The 27736-nt window shown below is 39.1% G+C and overlaps 1 non-coding gene across 1 annotated transcript; it reads left to right on the top strand.

The window, feature by feature from the left end:
- The first annotated feature begins 23291 nt into the window (after window positions 1-23291).
- On the top strand, window positions 23292-23398 carry LOC146395453 (U6 spliceosomal RNA). Its single transcript, XR_014831634.1, has one exon. It is a non-coding gene; the product is annotated as a U6 spliceosomal RNA (small nuclear RNA).
- The last annotated feature ends 4338 nt before the right edge of the window (window positions 23399-27736 follow it).

Below are 27736 nucleotides of genomic sequence, written 5' to 3'. Positions count from 1 at the left end.
TGCAGGTTCGATCCCTGGCCTCACTCAGTGGATTAAGGATCCGATGTTGCTGTGAGCTGTGGTGTAGGTTGCAGACACAGCTCAGATCTGGCATTGCTGTGGCTGTGGTGTGTAGGCCGGCAGCTTAGCTCTGATTAGACCCCTAGCCTGGGAACCTTCATATGCTGTGAGTGTGGCCCTGAAAAAAAAAGAAAAAGAAAAAGAAAACTTCGATAGATAGAAGGTGATGGTCAGGGTGGGAAGTCAAGATCCAAGGACCAACGTAGAGGTGAATTAATTCTTCTTGCTTTGCACATCCTACTTGGAAGTGAAGAAGTCAGAAACCTCGAAATGCCATAGGATACACGCAGCTCCTTCCCAAATCCCCCTTTTCCTAGCCAGAAGACCAGGAAGCGAGGTGTCTCTGACCAGCAAATGCTGAGTGGGGCGCCTACACTTCCATCCTCACCAGGCCTTCATGGGATGCCCCAAACTCCTCCTGGAGTGATTTTAGAGAAGGATAAGTAGGAGACTGAACTTAGCAAACCCAGTAGCCACGAGGGGCCCTTCACCACCAGTTGGAGTGATGTCAGAGAAGGCCAAGTGCAGAGTCAGAACTTCCCCCCCTCAGTGGTAACGAGGCCACTCTTGGCCCCATGGTATCACTAAAGGCCAAGTGGGGAGAGCAGTGGGCATTCCTGTCCCTCCCCTCAGGCTGAGATACTTGGTTAAGAGTGGAAATTCCCACAACTGCTCAGCCCTAATGAAGATCTCCTCCCCTTGGTATCAAAGGATGCTAAGAAGCTTACCTGGATGTCTGTTCCCACCTAAAAGCAATGAAGCCATCTCCCCCACATTTCTCCCGCCAGGGTGGGGACAGAGACAACAGCTAAAACAAGAGGTTTACATAATCCAGAGTTTTCTGACAAAATACCCCAAATGTCCAGATTTCAATAGAAAAATCATACGTCGTACCAAGGAAAAGAAAGATACCAAGCTAAATGAAAAAGACAGTCAATAGATGCCAGCACCAAGAAGATAAGAGATTAGGTATATCTACCAAAATGTGAAGCAATCACCATACAAATGCATCAGTGAGCAATTATGAACATGACTGAAACAAATAAAAAATACAGATCCTCAGCCAAGAAATAGGAAGTCTGAGCAAAGACATACGGAGTATAAAGGAAAACTAAATGGAAATATTAAAACTGAAAATACAATAACTGAAAATAAAAACTCAGAGGACAGTATCAAGGGCTGAATGGCAGGAACAGAGAAAAGGAATAAAGGAATGATAGAACAATAGGAATTACACAATCTGGACATCAACAAGGGTAAAACACACTGAAAAAAGAAAATGAACAGAGCCTCAGAGACCCTTGAGGCAGTAATAATTAATGTTATGTGTCAACTTGCCTAGGTCATAGAATCCAGATCGTTTGTCAAACATTATTTTCGATATTTTTGTGAAGATAAGATTTCACATTTAAATAAGATAAGATTCACATTTAAATCAGGAGGCTTTGAGTGAAGTAAATTACTCCCGATAATGTGAGTAGGCTGCATACAATCATTTGAAGGCCTTAATAGGAAAATAATTACCTTCCCAGATAAAGAGGAAGTTCTGCCAGCAAACAACATTGGACTTGAGCTATAATTCTTCCATGGTTTTCCAGACTGCTGCCCTACCCTGCAGATTCTGGACTTGCCAAACCTGCACAAGTAGGTGCGGCAATTCCTTAAAATTTCTTTATATAGATAGAAAGATGGAAAGATGATAGGTAGATAGATAGATAGATAGATAGATAGATAGATAGATAGATAGATAGATAGATAGAGGAAAGAAAAAGGCTGAACAAGTACTGAAAGAAATGATGGTGGAAAACTTCACAAACTTAGCACAAGATAGAAGATACAGATTCAAGAAACGGAGTGAAACCCAAACAGGATAAATTCAAAGAAATCCACACCAAGAAATGTTATAGTCAAACTTATGCGAACTAAAGACAAAGGAAACATCTGTAAAACAGTGAATAAGGAAATGACACCTTTTCTGTAGGGGAAAAAGAATTCAAATGACAATGGATTTCTCTGACCAGACATGAAAGCCATCCGGAAAGAAGGGCCACAGTATTTTTCAAGGGCTAAAAGAAAAGGAATGCCAAGCAGAAACCAACCATGTTGACACCTTGATTTTGGACATCTAGTCTCTGGATGATGAGAGAGCAAATTTTTGTTGTTTAAACCACCCAGTCTATTATATTTTCTTATGACATCCTGAGCTGTCTACCCAGGGAGAGACTGAGTAAAGGATACACAGGGTTTCTCTGATATTTCCAACAATTTTGTGTGAGTCTACAAGCATATCAAAATTTAAACAATGTTAAATTAAAAAAAAAACCCACACTTTTACATAAATACCTGAGAATTCAGCTTTCTTCAGAACTGCTTTTAGAATGTCTTTGTAGTTGGAAAGATAATACCTCCCATTTATATAGTCCTTGACCTTATTCCAGGTGTTTTGGCACAATACCTCCCACCACAATTTTGTTATGTGCTGGGCAGCCATTGTTGCCCTTTAAGAGATGAGGAAACAGCAACTTCTAGAGGTAAGCTAGCTGGAAAAACGTTGTATAACCAATAAGAGCTGAGGCTTTGGCACTGACACTGGGTATTCTTCCATTACAACCAGCCTACCTTGGGAATCACAAGTTTGCCTTGGAATCAAAGAGGATGAATTGCCTCTGTACCCCTACGAATAAAGTGAAAATCAGCAGAGAATTATATCGGAACATGGTAGGTCCAGGCTGATGATATCAGGAGCAGTGTGATTCTCCATCTTTCAAGGGGCTGTCAGCTTTGACTTGATTGGTTCTTGACTGAAAGATGCCTCTGGACAAGATAGGGTGCCTCTGAGAAGGCAGAGGAGGTACAGGTTCAAGGGCTTCTTGAGCATAGAAGGGTTAACTTCCTCTTAGTTATTCTATCCCCAGCCCTCAGATGAGGCTTTCCTGTGCACACCCTCTGAATGCAGAACATGTAGAAAAAACTGTCTCCACAGAATACGTTCAAGTAGAGCTATGTAAGGAATGTATGGGGGAAAAGGAGTGATTCTCTGTTTGCTTTTCATTAGGAATGGATTCCTAGTATTCATATCCCAAGCAGAAAATCAAGGCCAGTTCCTAAAAACCAACTGTCTTTCTTTTGTGGGCCTCTGCCAGGTTAATAGAAAACATTGTATGATGAAAAATAATGGAGCTGTGCTTAGAGTCCTCACTCCAGCTGCGCTGCCTGTGTCGAGAATCCAAGTGAGTGGCAGGTTGCACCTTTCAGCCAAAAGCCCAAGGTTTTATTTTGCATTTGCGAATTCAGGGCAGAAAGAACTTCCCCGGTAATTGTTATTTTGTAAAAACATGTAGTAAGCTAAATTTACTCTAATAAGAGCTCATTTAAATTTAGAAAATCGGTGTGTCTTTGTGTGACTGGTCATGGCATTTGGCTCACTGTTACTACTCTAATTTTCTTTTTCAGGATATAAACCACCAAGGTGCTTTGACAAGAGGCTTGTTAGATGTAGAATGGAACTAAGTGATTCACCATGTTGAGTACATCTATGAAAACCAAAATTTGTCTTTTAGGTGATCTAATGGCTCACTTGGATCTTTCCTAGAATAAGAGGACCGCATAATCAGATGCGTCCCAATATTAAGCTGAGCGTTTGACATGATGGAAGTTCCACAAGACACAGTCAACTGATACTAAACTAGCACATCTTGGGGCATCACAGTTACGTCTTTGCCTAGCTCTACTATCAGGACTTTACAATGACTCTCATCCTGATCATACTTCAGAAGGCCACTTGAGCAGAGGACAGTGGCTTTGCTCAGGGCATTCATATCATCTGGATCCGTTAGTTTCTTAATTTGTTAGTGATACTAATAGCTACTACTTATTAAATTGCAATTATTTGCCATGCTCTGAGGTAGGTGCTATGTATGTATTTTCTCATTTCATCCGAGCTGAAGAGGTGCATCGGATTAGCACAATATTACAGATGAGAAAACTGAGAAGATAAGTACTTATCCTGGGATTGCATGTCTGGCATATATAGAGATAGGAGTTGAATACAAGCATGGCTCTCAAAATTCATGTTTTTTTCCCCTTGCATCCAACCTGATATATTGACACTAAAACTCACCAAGAGCTAAATCCTCGAGGGACCCAGAGATTATCGTGTTGAGACAGTGTCATAAAATTGAGTCCTGATTCTTAATTCCTGTGGTTTTTAAACCTCAAAAGCTGCTATGGCACGCCCTGTGTGTAGCAAATAGGAGGAAACTATTATGCAGACTTAAGTATCTTTGAACATTTTTTCAGTGTTGCCTTTATTAGTTAGTAATATTTTATCTCATCTTTTTCTAAGTTTAATCCTGAACATTGGGCTAGTCAATATTTAGTGCCTTTAGGAACTCAGTGTGTTCTGGTGGCAAGAACATAGAGCAGTTTAAGCCCAGAGACTGGATTTGTTTAAGCCAGGAGACCTGGGCTCTTGTTTCATTTTCACATTAATTTTGAAATTGTGACATTAGACAAGTCAGCTCAGCAATCTGCACTACAGTTTTCTTATGTATCAAAGGAACATAAATATCTGCATTACTTTACCAGTTAGGAATGTTTCCAAATGCAAGTAAGTAACAAAATACATGAATGACCATCAAAAGCATAAGGATATTTATTCTTGACTTAATAAAATTTTTGGAGGTGGGTGGCCCTAAGGATAGAGCAGCAACTCAACATTGGGATCAAGGATCATTTCTTTTTTTATATCCATTTTACACTATGCATTATTTGCTGGTTTTCCTTCCTCATGCTTATTGCCTCATGGTTGTAAAATGGTTGTTGCAGCTCAGGTATCATATCCATACTGGACAAAGAAAAATAAGAAAGGAACAAAACCAATTAAACTCTCTTTTGTAGCTGTTCTTTTAATCAAGAAGCAGCTTGTATTTCTCAGAAATCTCGGGGTTCCCGTCATGGCTCAGTGATTAACAAACCTGACTAGGAACCATGAGGTTGCAAGTTCGATCCCTGGCCTTGCTCAGTGGGTTAAGGATCTGGCATTGCCAGTGAGCTGTGGTGGAGGTCGCACGGAGACGCGGCTCAGATCCTGCATTGCTATGGCTCTGGAGTAGGCCAGTGGCTACAGCTCCAATTAGACCCCTAGCCTGGGAACCTCCATATTCTGCAGGAGTGGCCCTAGAAAAGGCAGAAAGACAAGAAAAAAAGAAAAGAAAAAAAAGAAATCTCATGGCACACTTCTCCTTATTACTTCATTGACAAAAATTAGGTCATTTGGCCACCCACTCATTACTGAGAGGCCAGGAAATCAAGTGTCTGACTTTTCAGCATTGGAATTGGAAGGCAGAAAGGAAGTTCAGAGTGATTTCTGTGCATAGTCACCCATATCTTCTACAGTCATGATGTCAAGGGATTTGTTTTCTCAAACCAAATTTACCCCTTTGTTCCTGTTCATCCTAAATAATATGTAACCAGTATTTTATTTTATTTTTATTTTTTGTCTTTTTAGGGCTGCATCCATGGCACATGGAAGTTCCCAGGCTAGCGGTCGAATTGGAGCTATAACTGCTGGCCTTGCCACAGCCAGCAACACCAGATCTCAGCCGAGTCTGCAACCTATGCCACACAGCTCATGGCAATGCCGGATCTTCAACCCACTGAGCGAGACCAGGGATTGAACCCTCATCCTCATGGATACCAGTTAGGTTTGTTAACCACTGAGCCATGATGGAAACTCTTGTAACCAGTGTTTTAAACATGGTGACTATCCAACCATCTTTTTCTGTTTCATATATACGAAGTACAAGAATGCAAAGTGATACCATAGGTATTTAAGAAATGACTTACTTCAATACAGATATACTCACCTCTGATCTAATGCCCAATATGTTTTCATGTCATTTGAAGTCAGCTTTTACATATGTGGTCTCTTCCTGTTTCAATGAATAGTAAATTAGACATGAGCTATGTATAAATAATGCCAGAACATCTGGATGAAAAGGATAAAAAAAAATCAATTATCTGGATGTTTTGTCTACATAACCTCAAAACATGCAGCATTGTGTAGACAAAACATCTAGATGATTGAATATCTTACTTTTCATCCAGGCATTTTGTTTTCATGTGGACAAAATCACTACCAAGTTAGGGACAGCTTAGCTTATCAGAAAGGAGAACAACTGATGAGATGTTGTGTCAAGTTAATTTTCAGAAATTCTAGGCTTTATTGGAAAAAGCTTATTACTGCATGTTCACAGTGATCATAATAAATGGTGGTTCCACTCTGAGACATTTAATGGAAAACACACAAACCCCTTTTAATTTGACATAGTGTTTATTTTACAAATGAAGCAATGCATTCATAGAAAAGAACAGTGACTACTAAAACACTCATTTATACTCTGGAAGAACAAATATAGCAACAAATTTTAGTTGTCTAGTCATAGGTCAATTCATCAGCCCAGATTCAGTTCAAATTCAATAATTGTTTATCTTTGCTGTTCCAGGCACTCTACTGGCTACTTTTTTATGTGTAACTCATGATTTAATTTATTCTACATTAATTTTGTGGTGTTCCTCTTGTTATTCCCATTTTTCAAATAGGAATCTGGGTCTTAACTATAAAGAAAAATCTCCAAAATCTCACAGGTTGAATACGTCTGCAAATAACATGATGCTAAATTTTTTTTTCTTTCTTTCTTTTTTTTTTTTTAGCATGACTTATTTTGAGTAGAATAAAGACATGAGAGTCTTAGAAGACCAAATTTCTAAAGTTTGGGGTTACATTTCCTAAGAAGCTGGGAAAGTGGCTAAATACACTATGTCCTTCCATTTCATTTTGTGTATTATAATATACATATATATTTTTCCATGTCCTAAATCCAATACACCTAATTGAGAATTAGGTTGGCAAAGAGGGATATTGGTATTCAATAGGAATCTACTTTATCCTTGAAGAAACTGATATAGCTACATCCTTAAATACTATGTGGAGGGCCTCACTGAGATAACAAATTAAGTTTTATGACTCACTATTCCCATTCCTTCCTAAGTGGACTGTTCCAAATTCAATACACAGAGGTCACCAGGGGAACAGTCTGTCTTCAAAGTCAGCCTTATGTAGTCTTTCATTTTTCTGGCAGTGACTTAGCTGGATAGGGTAGTAAATGAGAGCTAGGAGAACTTTGTTTGGAACCAAAATTCAGGCTCTTGTGATCAGGACCCAGTGATCTGTGATTTTCCAGGTCAAAAAAAAAAAAAAAATGTCAAAAATATCCTGAGTAAGGGAGCGGGTCTGAGTGGCAAAAACAGTAGAATTTTCAACTTGGGCCATAGTGATAAACCACTCAACAGAGAAAGTCATCTTTGTGATAACCCCTGAGTCCTGCAGCTCTTTGTTAAATACAGATTTTTCTGATTTATGACTGTGGTTTTAGGGCTGGAATGAGTCTCCTTTTTTACAGCAAATAGTCACATCAAGTTCCAGTCCAGGAGCTTCAAGGTAAACCCCACTCTGCCGCTGGTTCATGCATTTCCTCACGTTAAAATTCAGCTTCCTATTAACGCAATATGTTTTCAACCGGCTTTAGGGTCTGGAATTAGATAGTGGTAATGGTTGCACAACTTTGAAAAGATACTGAAAAGTACTGAATTGTACACTTTAAAAACATGTGTGAGTTATATCTCAGTTTAAAAACACTGTCTCAGACTAATTCAAATGGCTTCCTGGGCATCAAATAGATCTTACAAAGCAATATTTTGGCGATTTAAGTGTTAATGAAACAGAAACATATGGAGTAAATTTCTGCAAAATTTCACATGATTTCAAAAATTGAGGGGGAAACGTTCTTGGCAAAACCTAGTTGGGTTTCATCTAATCCAAAATATTTGAAAAATAAATTGAGACATTTCATAAACCAAAATACAGCTGTTTTTTCCATGCCGTATGTATTTTGCTACATACTAACCTTCCCACTAACTACATTTCTACTTATATTAGAAGGTACAGTCAGTTCAGGTACTCAGGTACAAAACTATGAATATTTAAGGCATCATACAGCATAAAGCAAGGTCATATTTTGGAAATTTTGTTATAGTACATTAAACACTGTTTTCAAGGAAATATTTCTTACTGAAACAATTAGAGGAGAGAGCCTTCTGTAACAGCCTCAAAGTTAAGCTCAAGCACACAGAAAAACTGAAATCTCTGAGACTATTCATCAGAGGCTAACCCTTCTCCATTGTATGTTAAAAATTTCTGGGCATGTAAGTACCATTGTTACTGAAAATTCAGTCATCTATATGGCTTTATAAAACCCAGTCACAAAAATGGTATATATTTACACATATATAAAATTTTTGAAATTCTCATGCAAAACCTTGAAATCATTTAAAACCATATGTCTATTTATCTTCTCTTTTCTCTTCTGTTACAACCTTGACTGTAAACTAAGCAGCAACTGTAAGTATTCTTTTCACAGCTGATTTCCACTGACTGACAAATCCTCTGTACCCACAAAGATGTGTTGAATAAAGTCTCTTGATAGAATGTGATTTTGACTACTCTCACTTCTGCTCAACTGTCGCTTCTCAGAAAGACCTTCCCTAACCACGCATAACCACTGGCTTTCACTCTTTATCCACTGACCTGTCTTTACTTCCTAACATGGCTTTATATTATACACGACTATTTCTTTACTAACTCTTTCACTGGAATATTCTTGTGTGAACCCAGGCACTTAGTTTTGTCCACTGCTCTCTGATAATCTGAGGACAAATTATCAGAAGATACAGAGAAGCGAGAGTTAGAATCAATCAAGACCACTGGAGGAGATGTGAAAGGAGCACTCCCCATTTCACAAAGAGCCTTTGTTAAAATATTGGAATTTACAAGAGGGAAACATCGTATGGGACTACTGGACCAGTTTATGTACCTGCACAGATGTGCTCTGATAAGGCTATGCCAAGGGCCTCGGCAACTTGCTTCGCTTCCTGACCCCATGGAACCAGCAATAGTTCATGTGTCCCTTGTGATGGGAAGCACCGCCCCCCCTGCCCCTGATGCCTTCAAATGGCTTAAAACCATTGATTTTGATGGTCTTTGCCAGCAGCAAGGACCTGCAGCAGGCAGTCCAGCATCTCTGTCCCCCGCAACTGGACCCATTGAAGCTCTGGCTTCTTTGGAAGCTACACAGAGATGCTGATGCTAACGCCCATGGAATGATCTCTGAACAATTAAAGATGAAAAACTGGCAGAAACATTGTTCATCTTCCCACCTCACCTCCAGTGGAATGTTCTGAGAGGTAAGAGCTCCATTTCATCTCCCTAGAGATATTTCATATATCTGTATCATCAGCCGTGTTTTCTCATTTCGCTGTGGACAGGTTGGTAATGCACACCCTTGAATTTGGTCTCTCATTTCTTGCCTTTGCTTTTTCCCCTCATTGCTGCTTCACTGGATCAGACTGCAAGCTTTATTCTACACTAACTCTAAGCATCTAGGCTAAAACAACCAATTATCGAAGGCAGTCCCTTGGGATAGGACTTGAGAGGTGATATGGAGGACAAGTAGGTCATAGCAGTTACCAAAGCTTTTATCTAATGATCACTGAGGTATCTCAGTGGACAGCAAGGCATTGGGAGACAATAGAGCTTCAATCCTTGATTGGTAAGGTGGATGTGGTCATAATAAAGACGGCGGTGAGGAGTGGGATACTTTTGCCAGCAGCGGAGGACGTGTAAGAAATAAATGGTAGGTTTAGGGCAACACATTGCCAACTTAAATCACACTTTGAAAGCCTGGGGGTCTCTCCTGGCGCATGTGTGACTTATGGAAGTTCCCGGGCTAGGGATCAAATGGGAGCTACGGCTACAGGCCTACACTACAGCTTGCAGCAACGCCAAATCCTTAACTCGCTGAGTGAGGCCAGGAATCGAACCTTCATTCTCACGGACCCTATGTCAGGTTCTTAATCTGCTGAGCCACAACGGGAACTCCTCTGCCAGCTTTTAAGTAACTGCTCCCTTCCTTCAGACGCAGGGAAGATTGTACTGAAAATCAGGCCTAGCATCTGCTTACCAGCAAGGCAGAAAATTGTAAAGGAAAACTAAATGCACACAATAGGGATCTTTTGTAATGAAGTTTAGACCTGAAATAAAGAGTAAGAATGGGGAATTTTAGATCAACACATAATAATCTTGATTCCTCAGTTCCCCAGAACTCAGCAAAGTAGCCTGCTTCCCACCTACCGCAGGAGAACAAACTCCCCTGCCTGGAGTTTTACAAAGACTTCCCCTGAAGCACACATCTCTCAATATGACTCATCTTTTCTCCAAATGATCTGTCCCTACTGCCCCTCATTGTGACCAGGCAAGGGGACAACACTTAATGGTCCAAGGCAAAGTTGATGTAATTACTCCAACAGTGATGATGGAGTGAGGCTGGGAATCAGAATGTTTGATTCCTGGGGATCTGTGGCAACGATGTTTGGCAAAATCAGAGGGGACAAAGAAGTGTTTAGATAACTATGGTGTTGCTTGATTTATATAATAAAAAATATCAAAGTCTGAGGAACAGAAGGATGACGTCAACAGCTATAATGTCTATTCAAAGTTCCTCATCCTATTTATTATTATTTCTTCTTTTTAGGGCTGCACCTGCAGCATATGGAAGTTCCCAGGCTCGGGGTCAAATCAGAGCTATAGCCACTGGCCTACGCCACAGCCACAGCAATGCCGGATCCAAGTCCCGTCTGCGACCTGCATCACAGCTCATGGCAATGCCGAATCCTTAACTCACTGAGAGAGGCCAGGGATCGAACCCTCACCCTCACGGATACTAGTTGGAGTCCTTTCTGCTACACCAGGAAGGGAAGAACTCTCCCTTCTTCTATTTCGAGGTCTAAGTTAATTCACAGTCTCAAGCCATATGATTGAAAGGGAGGCATGATAAGTGAAATAAAGTAGACAGTGTAGATATTGCCTCATCTTTCCCCAAAGGAACCTGTTGCTAATTTTCAGGCAACCTTGCCCTGGAGAAAGAAGAATACCCAAATTTTGGAAAGATGTTAGATACGGAATTCAAACTCCCAAGAATGCGAGTGGGGCTAGAATTTAATGCTCTGAGTAATTTTTCAATAGGCTAGGTGGAGACAATAATTATTCATGCCTAGAGAAATTAGCAAAGGAAAATGTATACCACAAGATGGAAGCCTAGAGAGGAAAGAATTTCAAATAGGAAATGGCTTGTCAATAAACATTCTGTAGCGAGATCTCTATTTGTTCCGAGGATTAACTCCTGAGGGTTTATTTCCATTCCTAGAGCAGTAAAAGACAAGTACTGCCCACAGCAGTACATGATAAAAAGACAATTCTTTTTTTCTTTCCCTTTTCAATGGATTTTAAGGGGGAAAACAGGGAAGCCTTCTTGGAGTGGGGCTAAGACAAGGCAAGAACAGATGCCTGGGGTAAAGTTTTGGCTAGAGGGAATATGGTGCTAATGGAGAGAAAGACTGGTTTAGCTCTGGTTACATTCCCTTCCAGCGTTATGGTCTTGGGCAAGTGTATTAAAATTGGAAGGGTCCTCAGGAGTCATTAAACAGAAAAGGAATTTCGAAGACTGTTTTTGCCTGGGGTCCCTGGAAAACAGAGCCAGAAGCAAAGTTTACATGCTAACACTTTATCAAATTATGCAAGCGAGGGGAAAAGGGAAGTGATTCAGGGCCCAAAGAGAAGGCAAAAAACAATTATGGAGTGTACTTTGCCCAGATGACCCCATCTTCCCAAGAAAATACAACTCTTGGCTTGGCCAAATTAGAGGTTTATAAATTACTTAAATTAGTAAGAAAATTTATCAAGGTCAATGTATAGTTCAATTAATTTACAGATATTAGCAATACACATTAAAAAATAAATAAATTGAGAAAAAAGGCAAGGTTGTATCTATTACACTGTTAAAGTAATCCACGTCCCACCTACTTCCATAAGCAGAGTCCAAAATATACATTTTTACAATTATCTCTGAACTTTCAGTTAAGTAGAAATGTCCTTGATAAAATATTTAAGAAATTACCCTGGAAAAGATTGTTATGGTAAAGGATGTCCTGTGATCTTTTAGAGCCTTAGGGAAGTATACGCTGGTGGTTGAGAGCTTTGGTTTTCAAGGAAATAGTGCCTCTGCCATAGTAAGTCTAAGCAGAACAATTTGAAAGCTGTCTCCAGATTCTTGATGAAACATCTCTCTGGTCTACTTAAACATCTTCATCATACAACTCCAAGACCTCTCATCCTTTCTTAGTTCTTCCCAGTACAGCACCTGTGATCTGTTTGGTCCTTCTCCACCTGGATGGAACTCTGTCCCATTTCTAGGAAGCCTTTGGACTTCGCAGAGCTTCATGCGACACCAGCCTGCTGAAGTTGGAAGCCAATGTATGCATTAATAAGAGATTATGATATTGACAGAAATATAGACACAGACATTCAAATAATTGAAACAAATCATTCAAGTTTAAAGAACATGAAAATAGAAGTCTTACCTCCCTGAGCTCTTGCTAGTAATTAAAAGATCCCCCAGTCTGTTGTGTAAGGAGTTACCGGCACCATGGTCCCTTCTTGCTTTCTCCCAAGAGATCGGGTCTCCTTTGCTTGATAAACTCGAACACTTTTTAAAAGGTCCTCTTTTAAAAGCTGGTAAATTACAGATTTAAAATGTATTTTCAGTATATCAAACTTTCCCTGCAATTTAACTGGAGAGTCATGCAATATTCTTTTAATCAGAATGTTATAGTGTTTTAACCTTCAGAGAATCTCTCTGAATAGTGCATAAAATATTTAGAGAACACACAAAAAAAACTACTTTGTGAGTTGTTTGAATAGCGCCAAGCTTTGATCACCTACGCCGTCTACCTGTATGTAAAATTGTAACATTGTATTCTACACATGTTTATAATAAATGCACGGTGTTTGGTTCTGTGCGAAATTTTTCTTTGTTTTTTTTTTTTCTTTAGCCAAATATAGTGGAAAGCAAAAAATATTTACTTGTTGAAAATGTCATATTTTGTGAGTCACTCATTCAACAGCGTTTGGTTAATTTGATTTTGTTGGGCATTTTTATAAATCCGATGTATTTACCCAGAGGACTTTTGGCACTGGTAACATATTAAAATCAGCAAAAACCCAGCTATCTAGCTTAGGATTTGGAGGACTCAATTGCATCCAGATGAGGACCAAATCCACTTCATGTTTCCAAAGCAAATAAAATTAATTGTGTCAAAAATTAATCCTTTGGAGACTTCTGGAATGTTTATTTATTCCCATTCTAATTACTGTGGCATTCTAGTGACCCTATTTTGCATTATCTACACATTCCCTCAATTTCTTTCTTGTCTTCCTTCTTGTTTATTACTCTACTTATTTCTGAGTCAGATAGTTTTTCTGAACTCACAATTGAAGTGAAGAATTAAGGCAAGTGTATAGGGGATTTGAGCAAAGAAAAACCACATATTTTCCAAATTATATCTCATTTTGAACCACCAACTAATTTCTTAGGCTCTAGAAGCCCTATGCTCTCTTTTATCCAGTGTGGCTCATCAGAAAATCCTCCTTAAATGCTCTTTGGTGACTTATCTATCCATCTGTTAGGTGAGATTCTTCAAATGCCCAGTGTTGGGATCCACACGTGGGAAACTTCAATGGAAGAGAAAAGGAGAGATTTTATATTGATTATGTGTTGGCAAAGGCACAAACTTCCAACTAGAAGGTTAATAATTTCCTAAGATCCAACGCATGGTACAGTGAAAATAGCCAACAACATTGTATTATATACTTCAAACTTGCTAAGAGAGAAACGTTAAATATTCTCACAACAAAAAATGAAATGATCATTATGTGACATGATTGAGGTATAAACTAATGCATTATAGTAATCATATTGTGATATACCAATGTATCGAATTAACATATGGTACATCTTAAACTTATACAATGTTATATGTCAATTATATCTCAATTTAAATAAAATAAAATTGTATGAGAATGAAAAAGCTAGTCTATGAGCCATTCCAGGACAAAAGGTAATTATTCATTAATTATCACTTAGTTTGGATCAAGAGAATTATTTCTAAATCTGATTTTATTTATTGCTTTGGCTATCCCCCAAATTAAATCCAAAGACAAATAATGAGCATAGGAAAATAATGTGAAGTTAAGTTTTAAGGGCAATTTCCGTAAGAAAGTCCTAGAAATGAGTTGAGAAATGAAGCAGCTCTAGAAGTATCGGTCTTCTAAGGTGGGCCCTGGAAGAATTTCTGAGGATGAATAAGCCCTTGAGAACCTGCTTAGCAAACAAGACCATAGTATTAGTCCCTCAGTGATAGTTCTTTCATCCAGATTTACACTGTGGTTTAACTTCCTCTGCATCAGTTCCGACCTTCCAACATGTCTGTAGACTGTAATGTCCTCCAGCATTTTCAGAATCCTCCAAAAGTTCAGGGTAGTTCTAAGGATATAATAAGGTCACTATATTCATATGTTGGCAGATTTTTTAATACACTTCTTTATCAATTTTTGGATCAACTAAATAAATTTAGATAAATATATTTGGTTTAGTCCATTCAAATCCAATCTTGATTTGAAAATAGATCCATTTTTGTCAGTTAAATGAACTTAGTCATCTGCTTAAAATAATTAGTATGAATTCTTTTTAAATCAGAGGGAGGGAGTTCCTGTTGTGGCGCAGCAGAAGCAAATCCGACTAGGAACCATGAGGTTGTGTGTTTGATCCCGGGCCTCACTCAGTGGGTTAAGGATCTGGAGTTGCCACGAGCTGTGGTATAGGTTGCAGACATGGCTTGGATCTGGCATTGCTGTGGCTGTGGTGTAGGCCAGTGGCTACAGCTCCAATTCAACCCCTAGTGTGGGAACCTCCATATGCCATGGGTGTGGCCCTAAAAAAAAAAGTAAAAAAAAACCAAACAAACCAAAAACACCCAGAGTGAAAATGTAGACAAAATTCCTATATCTGGATAGAATCTTCCCATTTCTTTGGGTACTTTCAACCACTTCTATTTGCTATATTTCACCCTGTTTCAGTACCAAAAAGTAGGCTGACCTGCCTTATGTAAATGACATGCTGAAGAAACACATTGTATTTTAAAAAATTCTGTTAGGCATAAATCTGTTACTTTACATAATGCCAGTTACAAAAGGCTAAATTAAAATTCATATATGTTGTTTTATATACGGTTGGACTATATAATATACTGCCAAAGAGTTGGAAAGGAAATGGCACCTGAACATGAAATAACTTAGTGCTATTTTTGATATCGCATACTCCAGACATATGTAGTTAAACCACAAGTATCAAGATTTCAATCAAGTGTTATGTATTGGATATAGCATCATGTGGACAGATTTCTCTGTCTGTTGAGGATTTCAGGCATTAATCAAGAACATGATATTTATCTATATAACTATTGTCTTAGTGAGTTCAGGCTACTATAGCAAAATATCATGGACAGAGTGGCTTATAAACAACCAAAATTTATTTCTTAGAGTTCTGGAGGTTGGGACATTCAAGATCAAGGTGCAGTCAGAATTGGTGTCTGGTAGGGTCCAATTTCCTGGTACGTAGTCTTCTTACTGTGTCCTCACACATCAGAAAGGGCAAGGGAGCTCCTTTGGGTCTCATTCATAAGGGCACGAATCTCATTCCTGAGAGTAGAAACATAATCACTTCCCACGATGGTGATTAGGTTTCAACATAATTTTGGAAAAACACAAATATTCAGTCTATAGCAGGTGGCAAATGTTTGCTTTGCAGCACCAGCTTTGTGCAAGGTACTGTGCTAATTTGTGAAAGCATTCTTTTTTTTTTTTTTTTTTGTCTTTTTACCATTTCTTGGGCTGCTCCTGCGGCATATGGAGGTTCCCAGGCCAGGGGTCTAATCGAAGCTGTAGCTGCCAGCCTATGCCAGAGCCATAGCAACGCAGGATCCGAGCTGCGTCTGCGACCTACACCACAGCTCACAGCAACGCCAGATCGTTAACCCACTGAGCAAGGGCAGGGACCGAACCCGCAACCTCATGGTTCCTAGTCAGATTCGTTAACTACTGTGACATGATGGGAACTCCTGTGAAAGCATTCTTATACGGTGTTGGCTTGAATAATCTCTAACGTGTTTTCCCAGTTTAAGATCCATGATGTGAGATGAGCTCAAAACAAAATTCTATCAGAATGAGTTAAAGTAGAATTTTTTTTTAAAAAAATAAACATTTATTGAACATTGACTTTTTGCCTGTAACTCCTGATACACCACTTCGTTCTAGCGGATGCTATGAGGCACTGCCTAAATGCCCCTTCAGGACTGGTGTATTCATTTCCCAACTGCCAGGAATGTTGTCAACTATTCTGGAAGCTGCTTCCTTCTCTAGAAATGGTCCTTGACCAAAAAGACTGCTCCACTCAAGTATATACCTCCTTCTTTGGGGAACTCAATCCAATAGTTAGACAAAGACCTGCCTCCTTGGCCTCACTTCAGTATAACTGAAGGCCTTTCCTATTGTTGTAGGGCTCCTTTTGGATCAGCTATGGCCTCTTTGCATCTCATTTCAACTTCTCCCTCTGTCCTATACTGCCTCCTTCACATCTTGATGAGTGGTGTTGCTGGTACATGATCCAATTAGCCTCCAGCATTGATCAGCCTCAAAGTCTTTTCCAGGGAACCTGACCTAAGACCCTCATTTAGAATTAAGCATACATTGTGCTGTCTTATGGCAAGTCAGGCACTTTTTAAAAAATAGGTGGAATGAAGATAATAGTTCAGCAGGAAAAAGCTTCTCAAGGAGAGTGGGCTAAAACTCACTGGGCAGTAAAAATGGAGTTGTTAAACAGCAACATCCCAAACATGTGCAGAAAGTTCCAGTTTCCAGAGGGTGCACCATTTGGCTCCAACCTAGTTTGAAAGTGACTTTCTCTCCCAAAATGAATAGAGATTAATGGAGCTCCCCAGTTTCATAGAGAAAGCAGAATATAGAAGTCAATAAATCAAAATGACTATACTACCTAAGGCAAGCTACAGATTCAATGCAATCCCTATCAAATTACCAAGGACATTTTTCACAGAACTTGAACAAAATATTGTAAAGTTTGTTTGGAAGCACAAAAGACCCAGAATAGCCAAAGACATCCTGAAAAAGAAAAATGGAGCTGGAGGAATCAGGCTCCCAGACTTCAGACTATACTACAAAGCAACAGTCATCAAAACTGCATGGTACTGGCACAAAGACAGAACTTTGCAGAAGAGGTGCTGACTCACAGACATTGAAAAATTTATGGTCTCCAGAGGAGACAGTTTGGGGGTGGGGGGATGTGCCTGGGCTGTGGGATGGAAATCCTGTGAAATCAGATTGTTATGATCATTATACAACTACAGATGTGATAAATTCATTTGAGTAATAAAAAAAATGGAAAAAAAAAAGAAGTCAGTAAAGAGACAACTCAGATGACTGAGGCTGAAAATGAAGAACTATCCAAGAAGAAGTTTCTAGAGGACATTTCTGGGCAAAAAAAAAAAAAAATGAAGTAGTGGTAGGTATTTTGCAGAAGCAACATCTCTAGGGACTACAGATGTTATCTTAACAGTGAGTTATCAGTAACTGTACAGTAGAGACTGGGAATAATGACAACTACACAAGTAAAAAGCTCTCAAACTGTTTGAACATAAGCAGTTTGGGGCAGATCAAAGGGGCCCACAGAACTTAAATAATACAGACAGACCAGCTATCTCTCTTTTTTAAAGTAAGTCAGAAACAATCCCATTTTATCACCTTTAGATGAGAGATTCTTTGCTCCTTTGAAGGGAAGTATTTGACATTAGTGCTAGACAAACCCCTCTTTATACACGAACTCAATAAATGAAATATTATCTTCATCTTTCTGTTGTCTCTAAGTCCCATGTCATGGAACTTTTCTAGACATCTCTATGGGGAAACATTTGAATTCACATACCCTTCACCAAGACTCTGGTATCTTTCAATAACCTTGCCTTTAACTGATGTTACTTCTGTCTGAGGTCACTCTTCACGGCATTTTCATGGCTCTTTCTTTGTTCACTGATTACCTCCTGTTTTGCATGAGACACTACAAGGCAGAAGAAAGATACCCTTCTGGTGCTCCCATTCAACTGCCCCATGGTTTATAGCAAGACATTCCACCACTAAGCTTCAGTTTCTTTGTCTAATCTGAGTAATATAGATCAGTTTTACCCTCACCATAGTGGAAATATTATGGTATTCCGTGCTGTCCAATATGGCAGCTATAATCCATATATATCTATTGAATGCTTGAAATGTGGCTAATGCAACTGAGAAACTTAATCTTAAGTTTTATTTAATCTAATTAATTTATATGTAAATGTAAATATTCATGTGTGGCTTGTGGCTACGTCATATACAGCACAGACCTCCGTTAACATTTAGGTGCTAAAATTTTATATTGCATTTATTCCAAAAAGTTTGGAGATTTTGCCATTGGTACAAATAGTTACGAAATTCAATGGCTTATGTCAGGTAAATACTTGTTATATCACCTATACTCTGTGTTTTGTTTTGTTTTTCTTTTTAGGACCACATCTGCAGCATATGGAACTTCTCGGGCTATAAGTTGGAAGGCCTACGCCATAGCCACAGCAACACCAGATCCAAGGTGCATTTGCAACATATGCCACAGCTTTTGGCAATGCTGGATCTTTAACCCATTGAGCAAGATCAGGGATTGAATCCACATCCTCATGGACACGATTTTAGCTTCCTAACCTGAGCCACAATGGAAACTCCATCATCTATATTCTTGATATTGTTTTGTTAACAATTAAGTCTTCTTATAACTTAAAACAGAAGTTGGCAAACTAAGGTCTTTAGGCAAATCTAGACTGCTGGCAGTTTTTGTGAAAAAAAAAAAAAAGAAAAAAGAAAAACCTAACAGTTGTATTGGAACTATGTCATGCTATTTGTTCCAGTATTGTCTGGCAGAATGGAGTAGTGTAACAGAAACTAAATGGCTGGCAATGCTGAAAATACTGCTATATGGATTTTACAGAAAAAATTATCTGTCTACTGCTGATTTAGAATAAGGTAAATTTGTTTTCATTGTATGCTATAATAATGAAATGTTGATTCTATAATTTTACTCTTTTTTGAAGGATAAGACTTCTGTACGAGAATGTTGAGTGTCAATTCTTTTTCTTCTTATTTTGATACCGATTAAAAGTCATTGGCTTAATGGTTTAGTTCTTCTCCCTGCCTTGTTTTAAATGTTGATTGTCTGATAATTTGTCTTAGGTGGTGGCTGTCCCAGTAAGTTGACCAAGTATTGCAGTAGCCTATTAGTGATTTCGGTGAACTTCAAAATCCTTTCAGGTAATTTTCTCTTTTTTTATAGGAATATCAAATTCAAGTCATTGATTTTCAATATTTTTTAAGATGGGTTCATTCACAGAGAAAACTAAATACAAAATACAAATATGATATCAGTCTCTCATTAGTAGCAAGGTTGAGCCTTGCATAATAGATTTATCTACCCCCAAATCATTATGTTTTTCAATCCAAAATCATAATATCTGGTGGCTACTTCAAGGAAGGGCATATTGCTATTGACCTATCAATTGACAAGCCAATATCTAAGATGTATTAATATATTTTATTAACTCTTTCATATACATATTATATAATGATATACTTAATAATGTTTAAGATAATATCTAAGGTGTTTTTTTTAGAAGTTGGAAATTATCTGTGCTAACAATTTGGTTTTCAGTTTTATGACTCAATTTCTATTTGTTTTTCACAGTACTGAAAGTTCATTAATCACCCTTTGGAACATATGAGTTCATATGTATGTGGTTCAGCTTTCTGCTGGACTTAACAAGCACAGCCTAATCCCAGGGGAGACACTGCCTCCAGTAAAAGCAAAGAAAGGCCCAAAGACAAAGTGCTAAATAATTGGGAACACAAAGGGGCCTCTAATTTATTGATAGTATGGATATTTCATTTAACATCATGGCCATACTTTTTGGTCATATTGTTCCTTTTCCTGTTTAAAAAGCGTGGCATTTTCTTTTGAAAAACAACTGGCCTAAAACAGCTTGCAAACAATATGATGTTGCAACTCCAATTTCCTTGGCTTTCATAAGGGCTCTATGCTGGGGTGAAAACTGGGTTCTTCAGCATAATAATTACAGCTTATAACAAATCCTATAATATCTTATTGAAAACTAGAAATATGATAGGGCATAAATATAATTCCGACTATGTGCCTTAATCAGTTTGGGCTGCTATAAGAAGAATACTGTGGACTGGGTGGATTATGAGCCACCCACAGTTGTGGAGGCTGCGAAGTCCAAGATCAAGAATTGCTGTCTGGTGGGGAGTCACTTCCTGGTTGACAAATGGCAGCCTTCTTGCTGTGTCCTAACTTAGCAAAAGAGGTGAGGGAGTTCTCTGGGGTCTCTTTTACAGGGGCATGAATCCCACCCATGAGGGCTCTGCCTTTGTGATCTAATCTCCTTCCAAATTCTTCACCTGCAAGTGTCATCACAGGGGGGATTCGATTTCAACATATGAATTTGGAGGGACAAAAACATTCAGTCTATGGCAGTTTCCAGTGATGCCAGGCACCTGTCAAATGGCAGTTTTGTCCGCTACCTCCTGCACCAAAATAATCTGTAGTGAGGTGGAAACCTTGGTGTGTGAGCAAGGGTTCTCATACTGCTTGTCCCAGCTCCACGAGTGGGCTGCACTGATGTGGCCGGATGCCTAGGTTGTTGGTGACAATCTGTCAGATGTTTTAATGGCTCTTTAACAACACATGTATTTATAGCATTGTGTAAGGATATAAATTCTTACTCGTTTCTCATTCTCCATCAACATAATTATAATCATACCTTTTAGGGGAAGAGCTGATTTGTCCATGGAAACACTCTGCAATGTGTCTATGAAAATATAAAGACCTTCACACTACCTATGACAACAAATTATTAGTCTTCAAACTACAAAAAAAAAAAAAAACCAGAAACACTGAAAAATTTTTATGTTGAGTGAAATTGAAGACAAACCCATATCTATTCTCTAGAAACAATAGCACCTAATACTTTCTGAAACAAACACAGAAATTGAACTAACACAAAGTTTGGACAATAATAAATCCTTTCCAGTTTTCCTCTAGTGATTTGCCCACTAGCATGGACCTTCTGCCGGAAGCTCTTGAGTCTGGGCAGAACTAGAAGACCATTCTGTTCATTTCTGCAGGTGGGGCATTGACTGCAGAGCCATCTATTTGATCAAGGTGGGATGGTCTCTATGAGAGGACCCTAAAGGAAGTTGTTTACCGATCTAAGGTCATGAGGAAATGGCCCTCTAACACTCCCTGTCTGTGTCACTCTCAGCCACCGGGACTTGGATGGGCAGAGAAAGAATAAACCAGAAGGAAGTCACCCCTCTAGCAAGGATCTGGACCACTGACTTCCTTCGGATTTATTCCTTCTCTTCCTTCCCTCTTTGTTTGATTTATAAGACATATCCTCCTAACACTCTAATAGCTTCTTCTTCCTATGATTTTGCTTTCATTATTTCAATCTTCATTTTCTTTCTCGTGTAAGTCTTTTTTTTTAATATTTTTTTTTTATTTTCCCACTGTACAGCAAGGGGGTCAGGTTATCCTTACATGTATACATTGCAATTACAGTTTTTCCCCCACCCTTTCTTCTGTTGCAACATGAGTATCTAGACATAGTTCTCAATGCTATTCAGCAGGATCTCCTTGTAAATCTATTCTAAGTTGTGTATGATAAGCCCAAGCTCCCGATCCCTCCCACTCCCTCTCCCTCCCTATACAGATGGCCAACAAACACATGAAAAAATGCTCAACATCGCTGATTATAAGAGAAATGCAAATCAAAACAACCATGAGATACCACCTCACACCAGTCAGAATGGTCATCATTAATAAATCCACAAATAACAAGTGCTGGAGGGGCTGTGGAGAAAAGGGAACCCTCCTGCACTGCTGGTGGGAGTGTAAACTGGTACAGCCACTATGGAGAACAGTTTGGAGATACCTTAGAAATCTATACATAGAACTTCCATATGACCCCGCAATCCCACTCTTGGGCATCTATCCGGACAAAACTCTACTTAAAAGAGACACGTGCACCCGCATGTTCATTGCAGCACTATTCACAACAGCCAGGACATGGAAACAACCCAGATGTCCATCGACAGAGGATTGGATTCACGTAAGTCTTAATGATCTCTAACGGCTTCCTCTTCCTTGTTTTCCAGTCTTTGTAAAAGCAACAGGAAGGTCTTGCATCCAGTCGTCTATCCCCTGAAATGCTAAAAAAAGGACTAAATTTGGTCCTTTGATTATGCTTGACCATCAGAAGATTACAGACCTGGAGGAGGTACCACTGACCTGCACCTCAGCATCAGGCCATTGCTAGACTTCAGGAACTATGACTTGAAACATGTCAACCAAGTTTGCAATTGCATCTATTACAGTGATGTTGCATTTTACCTTTGCTTGCATGTGTTCTCCATGGGCTCTCTTTCACCATTACTCCTACCAACCACCCAGGGGAGAAATTTCTCTGAGCCCTGACCTTACCAACCAGCCTTTGGGTCACTTCTGTCCTGAGGATGTTGTATTGGGTGCCAGGAGTCACCAAGCCAAGTACAGAGGTGTGATGGGGGAAGATATTAACGGGGTCCCTGCATTTTTTTTTTCTTCTTCCCTGTTCTCCTATTTTTCTGACTTTTTCATTAAGTACTTATCAACTGTGACTTTATAAGCCATAGTGAATAATTTCTTGAATGAGGCTTGTAGATAAAAAGGAAAGAAGGGAGAAAGAAGAGAAAAAGGAAAAGGAGAGCAGGAATGTGACATTCTCTTTCCTATTGCAAGAACTCTTTGGTGCAAAACTCTCTTGTTAAAAAACTCTCTTGTTAATCTCCCCCCCCCCCCACACACATATTCTAAGTTGATGGGTTAATGAAAATTATTAAATATTTAGCTCCTTGATTAGTTGCTTTATCATGATTATTTTTAAAGATACTCAAGTCGTTGGTAAGGTTTTTAAGAAAATCTTTTAAAATTATCACCTCTAAAATTGAATATTCCAAAATACCTATCAGAAGCTTCAAATTAGAGTTCATTTGGTTTTTAATATTTTCCACATTTTTGCTCAGTTTGGCAGCACATATACTAAAATTGGAATGATACAGAGAAGATTAGCATGGCCCTTGCACAAGGATGACATGCAAATTCGTGAAGTATTCCATATTTTTCATATGTGGCTTGGATGCCGAGTTGCTGTGGCTGGTGTAGGCCAGCAGCTACAGCTCCGATTCATTCCCTAGCCTGGAAACCTCCATATGCTGCAGGTTTGGCTCTAAAAAATATACGTGTGTGTGTGTGTGTGTGTGTGTGTGTGTGTGTGTGTGTGTGTGTGTGTGCATTTCTGCATTTTCTTTTAGATGGTATTCTTTATAGTAATCATTTTATTGACATCACCACACTGAGGTGAATCCCACTGTGTTGCAATGCCTGGGTCCCCTGGATCCCATCCAGCACCCTTAAGCTTCCACTCTGGGGTGAAGGTCAGGCACTATTTCAACAGTGCAGAATAGCACTGAGAGTAATTTTAGGCAGAAAATGAATGCTGCTTCATCTTGCTGCAGTTATAGCCAGACAGGAATCATTCATATTGGCCCTAAGCCAGGCATCCAAGTTGACTTGACAATCATGCTCAAATGCCAAGGAAACTTGTAAGCTCAGAAGTTCAGAAGCTTTGTTTCATAATTCCAAGCTTTCTAAATTGTTGGCAATCAGCTTCATAATCATTTATTCTGTTTACTAGCAGTGCCTTACAATAAATCCCTTCTTAATGAAGTTTAAAAGAAAAATATAAATGATGAGGAAAAAAAGAGTAAAGGGTGAGATTTGCTATTGACATTATTTGTGGGCCCATAAGCTAGCCTGTGTTTACCCCTTCTTTGTTAGACATTCTTCGACTATATTTTAGTTTCCCTAAACTTGAAGACCCTTTTCACAGCAGGGCCTTCTCCCAGTTTCCCACTATTTTTCTCTGGCTGAGTGTTTTTTTTTTTTTTTTTTTTTTTGGCTTTTTACTGCAGGGCCCATGGCATATGGAAGTTCCTAGGCTAGGGGTCAAATCGGAGCTACAGCTGCTGGCCTACACCACAGCTCAGGGCAACGCCTGATCCTTAACCCACTGAGTGAGGCCAGGGATTGAACCTGCAACCTCATGTTCCTAGTTTGATTTGTTTCCACTGTGCCAGGATGGGAACTCCTTTGGCTGGGTCTTAATTTGCTATTCATGTTACATTCCTTACATTCATCCTTTTTTTGTTTTTTCCTGCTTCACCCACAGCATATAGAAGTTCTCTGGGCCAAGGGAGCGGCAGCCTACACTGGAGCCTTAATCTGATGCACAACAGTGGGAATGCCAATGTTTCATTCTAAATGGACCTTTCTTAGAGAAGCATTCTATGGCCCCAGGACTCAGTTAGGGTTTTGCTGTTACATGCATCTATCATTATCATGATTATACATTCAATAGTGTCTTTAATTTATTCATGGCAGTAACCACATTACTTACCACAGAACCTGGGAGGTAATGACTCCTCAATAAATAGTTATTTATTGATTGGATAAATATTACTTAACAAAGAGAAGGGCCTGCATATAATGTTAATTTTCTTATTTTCATATTATGGAACATAAAAGTTACAACTAAATTTGAAGAATGAAATAGATTTTTCGAGTGGACAAGGAAACCCTTCTCTCTTCCTTTCTTATTTCTGTCTCTTTGTAAATAAACCAACTCGTAGTCCCATATCTCTTTGATATTCTGTAATTTCAAGTAAAGTAAAGGATATAATAAGACTCTTTTTGTAGAAATTGCTCAAATTTTCATAGAAAAATGAAAACTTTGTCTAAATAATCTTTTGCTGACTGCTATATGAACTGGTCCTTTTATGGTATTTTAAGATAAATGATTAGCTAAATTCCAGAGAGCTCACAAAATTGGAATTCAGCAGTAAAAACTTTAATTCTGAGTAGCCAGTTAGCTAGAAAATGCCTTGGTATAAATGAGTAGGTATAGGAGACTTTGGTCCAGTCTCAAAGTTTCCCAATTATTTTCACTGATAAAATGGAAAGCTTATTCATTCAACAAATATGTTTTTTATACCTTGTCTGTAACAACACTGAGCTGGGTGATAAAAAAAAAAGATGCAAAAGGAAAGAAATACATGAATAAATACACAAATTAGCCATAGAGGGAATAAGTGCCATAAACATTAAGAAAAAGTTGGAATCGGCATACACTGGAGGAGCAGTTTCCTAGGTGTGTTTTATGTTCTTAAAAGGGTTTCTACTTTTAAGAGAATTTGGAGAATGAAGCATATAAATTTCCTCTGTGGAGAGACACAGTGCATATAAACATAAAATCTCTGAAAATTCTCACAATCATTAAACCTTTAATTTTTAAAATTTTTTACTAAAGTATAGTTGATTTACAATATTGTGTCAATTTCTGCTGTGCAGCAAAGTGACCCAGTCATATACAGATATACATTCACCTTCTTATCTTCCATCATGCTCTGTCCCAAGAGATTGGACACAGTTCCCTGTGCTATACAATGGGACCTCATTGCTTATCCATTCTAAGTGTAATAGTTTGCATCTAGTAACCCAAACTCCCAGTCCATCTGTTTAATTTTATTTAATCAAATATTTCCCCAAATCTTCTAACCTCAGATCTATATCTTCCTCCTAAAAGAATCTATTAACATTCCAGTGTTCAAGAAACCTTGCAAATATTCCAAGAAAATACTGCTTCGAATCTTTGGGAAAAGCCTATGATTGAGCCCATAATGATCACAAGGGTATTTAGGAATCGGAGAGCAAACCGACCTGTCTGAGGTTCCTTATAAGGTAGAGGTTAGGATTGTCCAGGTGGAGTGGAAACTGATTCCACAGAACTGCTGAATGCTAGCCTAAGGCACTTGGAGATTCCTGGTAGGCAACCAGTTGCCTTCAGCATTTTCTAATCTGAGGGGATGTGGCGAGACAGAGCCTTTGATGAAGATGATGTTTCCAAGATGCCTATTAAGAAAGAGTTTTAGGAGTTCTCAGTGTAGCTCAGCAGCAACGAATCTGACTAGTATCAATGAGAACTCAGGTTTGATCCCTGGCCTTGCTCAGAGGGTCAAGGATCCAGTGCTGCTGTGAGCTGTGGTGTCGGTCGCAGACACAGCTCAGATCCCGTATTGCTGTGGCTGTGGTGTGGGCCCACAGCTATAGCTCCGATTCCACTCCTAGCCTGGGAACCCCCATATGCCACAGACGTGGCCCTAAAAAGACAAAAAGAAAAGAAAGAAAGAGTTTTAGATTAATTGTATGGGAAGAGTGGCATAGAAAAGAATCCTGAAACTCCTGTTCTAGCTGTTCAAGGGTGATTTCCCGGGCCAGCATCATAAAAATGAGAGAAGAGTTTGTGACCTCTGAAAAAGCAACATGTCTAGTCTTGAGGAGGAAGAGTGAGGAAAGAGGGTGAAACAAGTAGAAGTGGCCCTGTGTTGTGGCTTTCACAGAATTAAAATCCTATCGGCTGCTGGAGGAGAGACCTTACTCTGGAGTGTTGGAAAATGTGTAAGATGTGTGAGAGTGTGACAGATATGTGAATAGCAAACATAGAGGTCACAGCTGAAGTTGGGAGAAAAAGAGAGAGAGAGAAGCAAGAGTGAAAAATCAGCCACAGGAATGTCCACCACTGGTGATGAGTAGGGAGAGAGAGAAGGGGTAAGCCCATTTCATTCTACAGGTATTCATCAAACAATGATTATCTCAGGCACTATATTAGCTGCTGTGTACACAAAGATAAAACACAATGATTGTTTTCAAATGGCTCATAATTTGGCAGAATAAGAACATAAAGTCTACAATGATGGACCCTAACGTGTCGCATTGCCTAGTGTTCATCTCCTGGTGTAGCCGTCTCCACGGTGGAGCTGGGGTAGCCTTGAGATTTAACATTGACCAACAAAACTTGGTGAAAATGAAGTTGTGAACTTCTAAGGCTTGATTATAAGACATTTTTAGTTTTATCTTTTGCCATTTGAACACACCCTTTGGGAACCCAGACTCCATGTTCCAAGAAGCCCGGTCTTCATGGAGAGTATATATAGTGAATGACCAAAGCTCACTTGCTACATTCTCATCTAAACTTCAAGTGAAGCAAGCATCCTTTGCCAGCCTTCTCAGTCAAACATCTTGGATATCCTACACCAGCCAAGCTCTCAAATTATTGCAATCTCAGCCAACACCATGGGGGGAAGAAGAACTGCCCTGCTGAGCTGGGTCAACCCAAAGAACCGTAAGAGATGACTAAACTGTTGCTAGGTTTTGTTTGTTTGTTTTGTTTTCTTTTTTTTGGCAAGCTGGCAGCATGTGAAAGTTGCAGGGCCAGGTATCAGAACCCATACCACAGCACTGACCCAAGTGACAGCAGTGAAAACACTAGATCCTTAACTCACTGAGCCACCAGGGAACTCCCTAAATTATTGCCTTTTAAACCACTAAGTCTGGGGATGTTTTGT

The sequence above is a fragment of the Sus scrofa genome, chromosome 16 (assembly GCF_054392235.1).
Source record: "Sus scrofa isolate SSC_HxYL_T2T_F1_AM1 chromosome 16, Sscrofa_HxYL_maternal_Yorkshire_Landrace_v2.0, whole genome shotgun sequence".
Classification (NCBI taxonomy): Eukaryota; Metazoa; Chordata; class Mammalia; order Artiodactyla; family Suidae; genus Sus; species Sus scrofa.
This window is presented reverse-complemented; position numbering and strand designations above follow the sequence as displayed.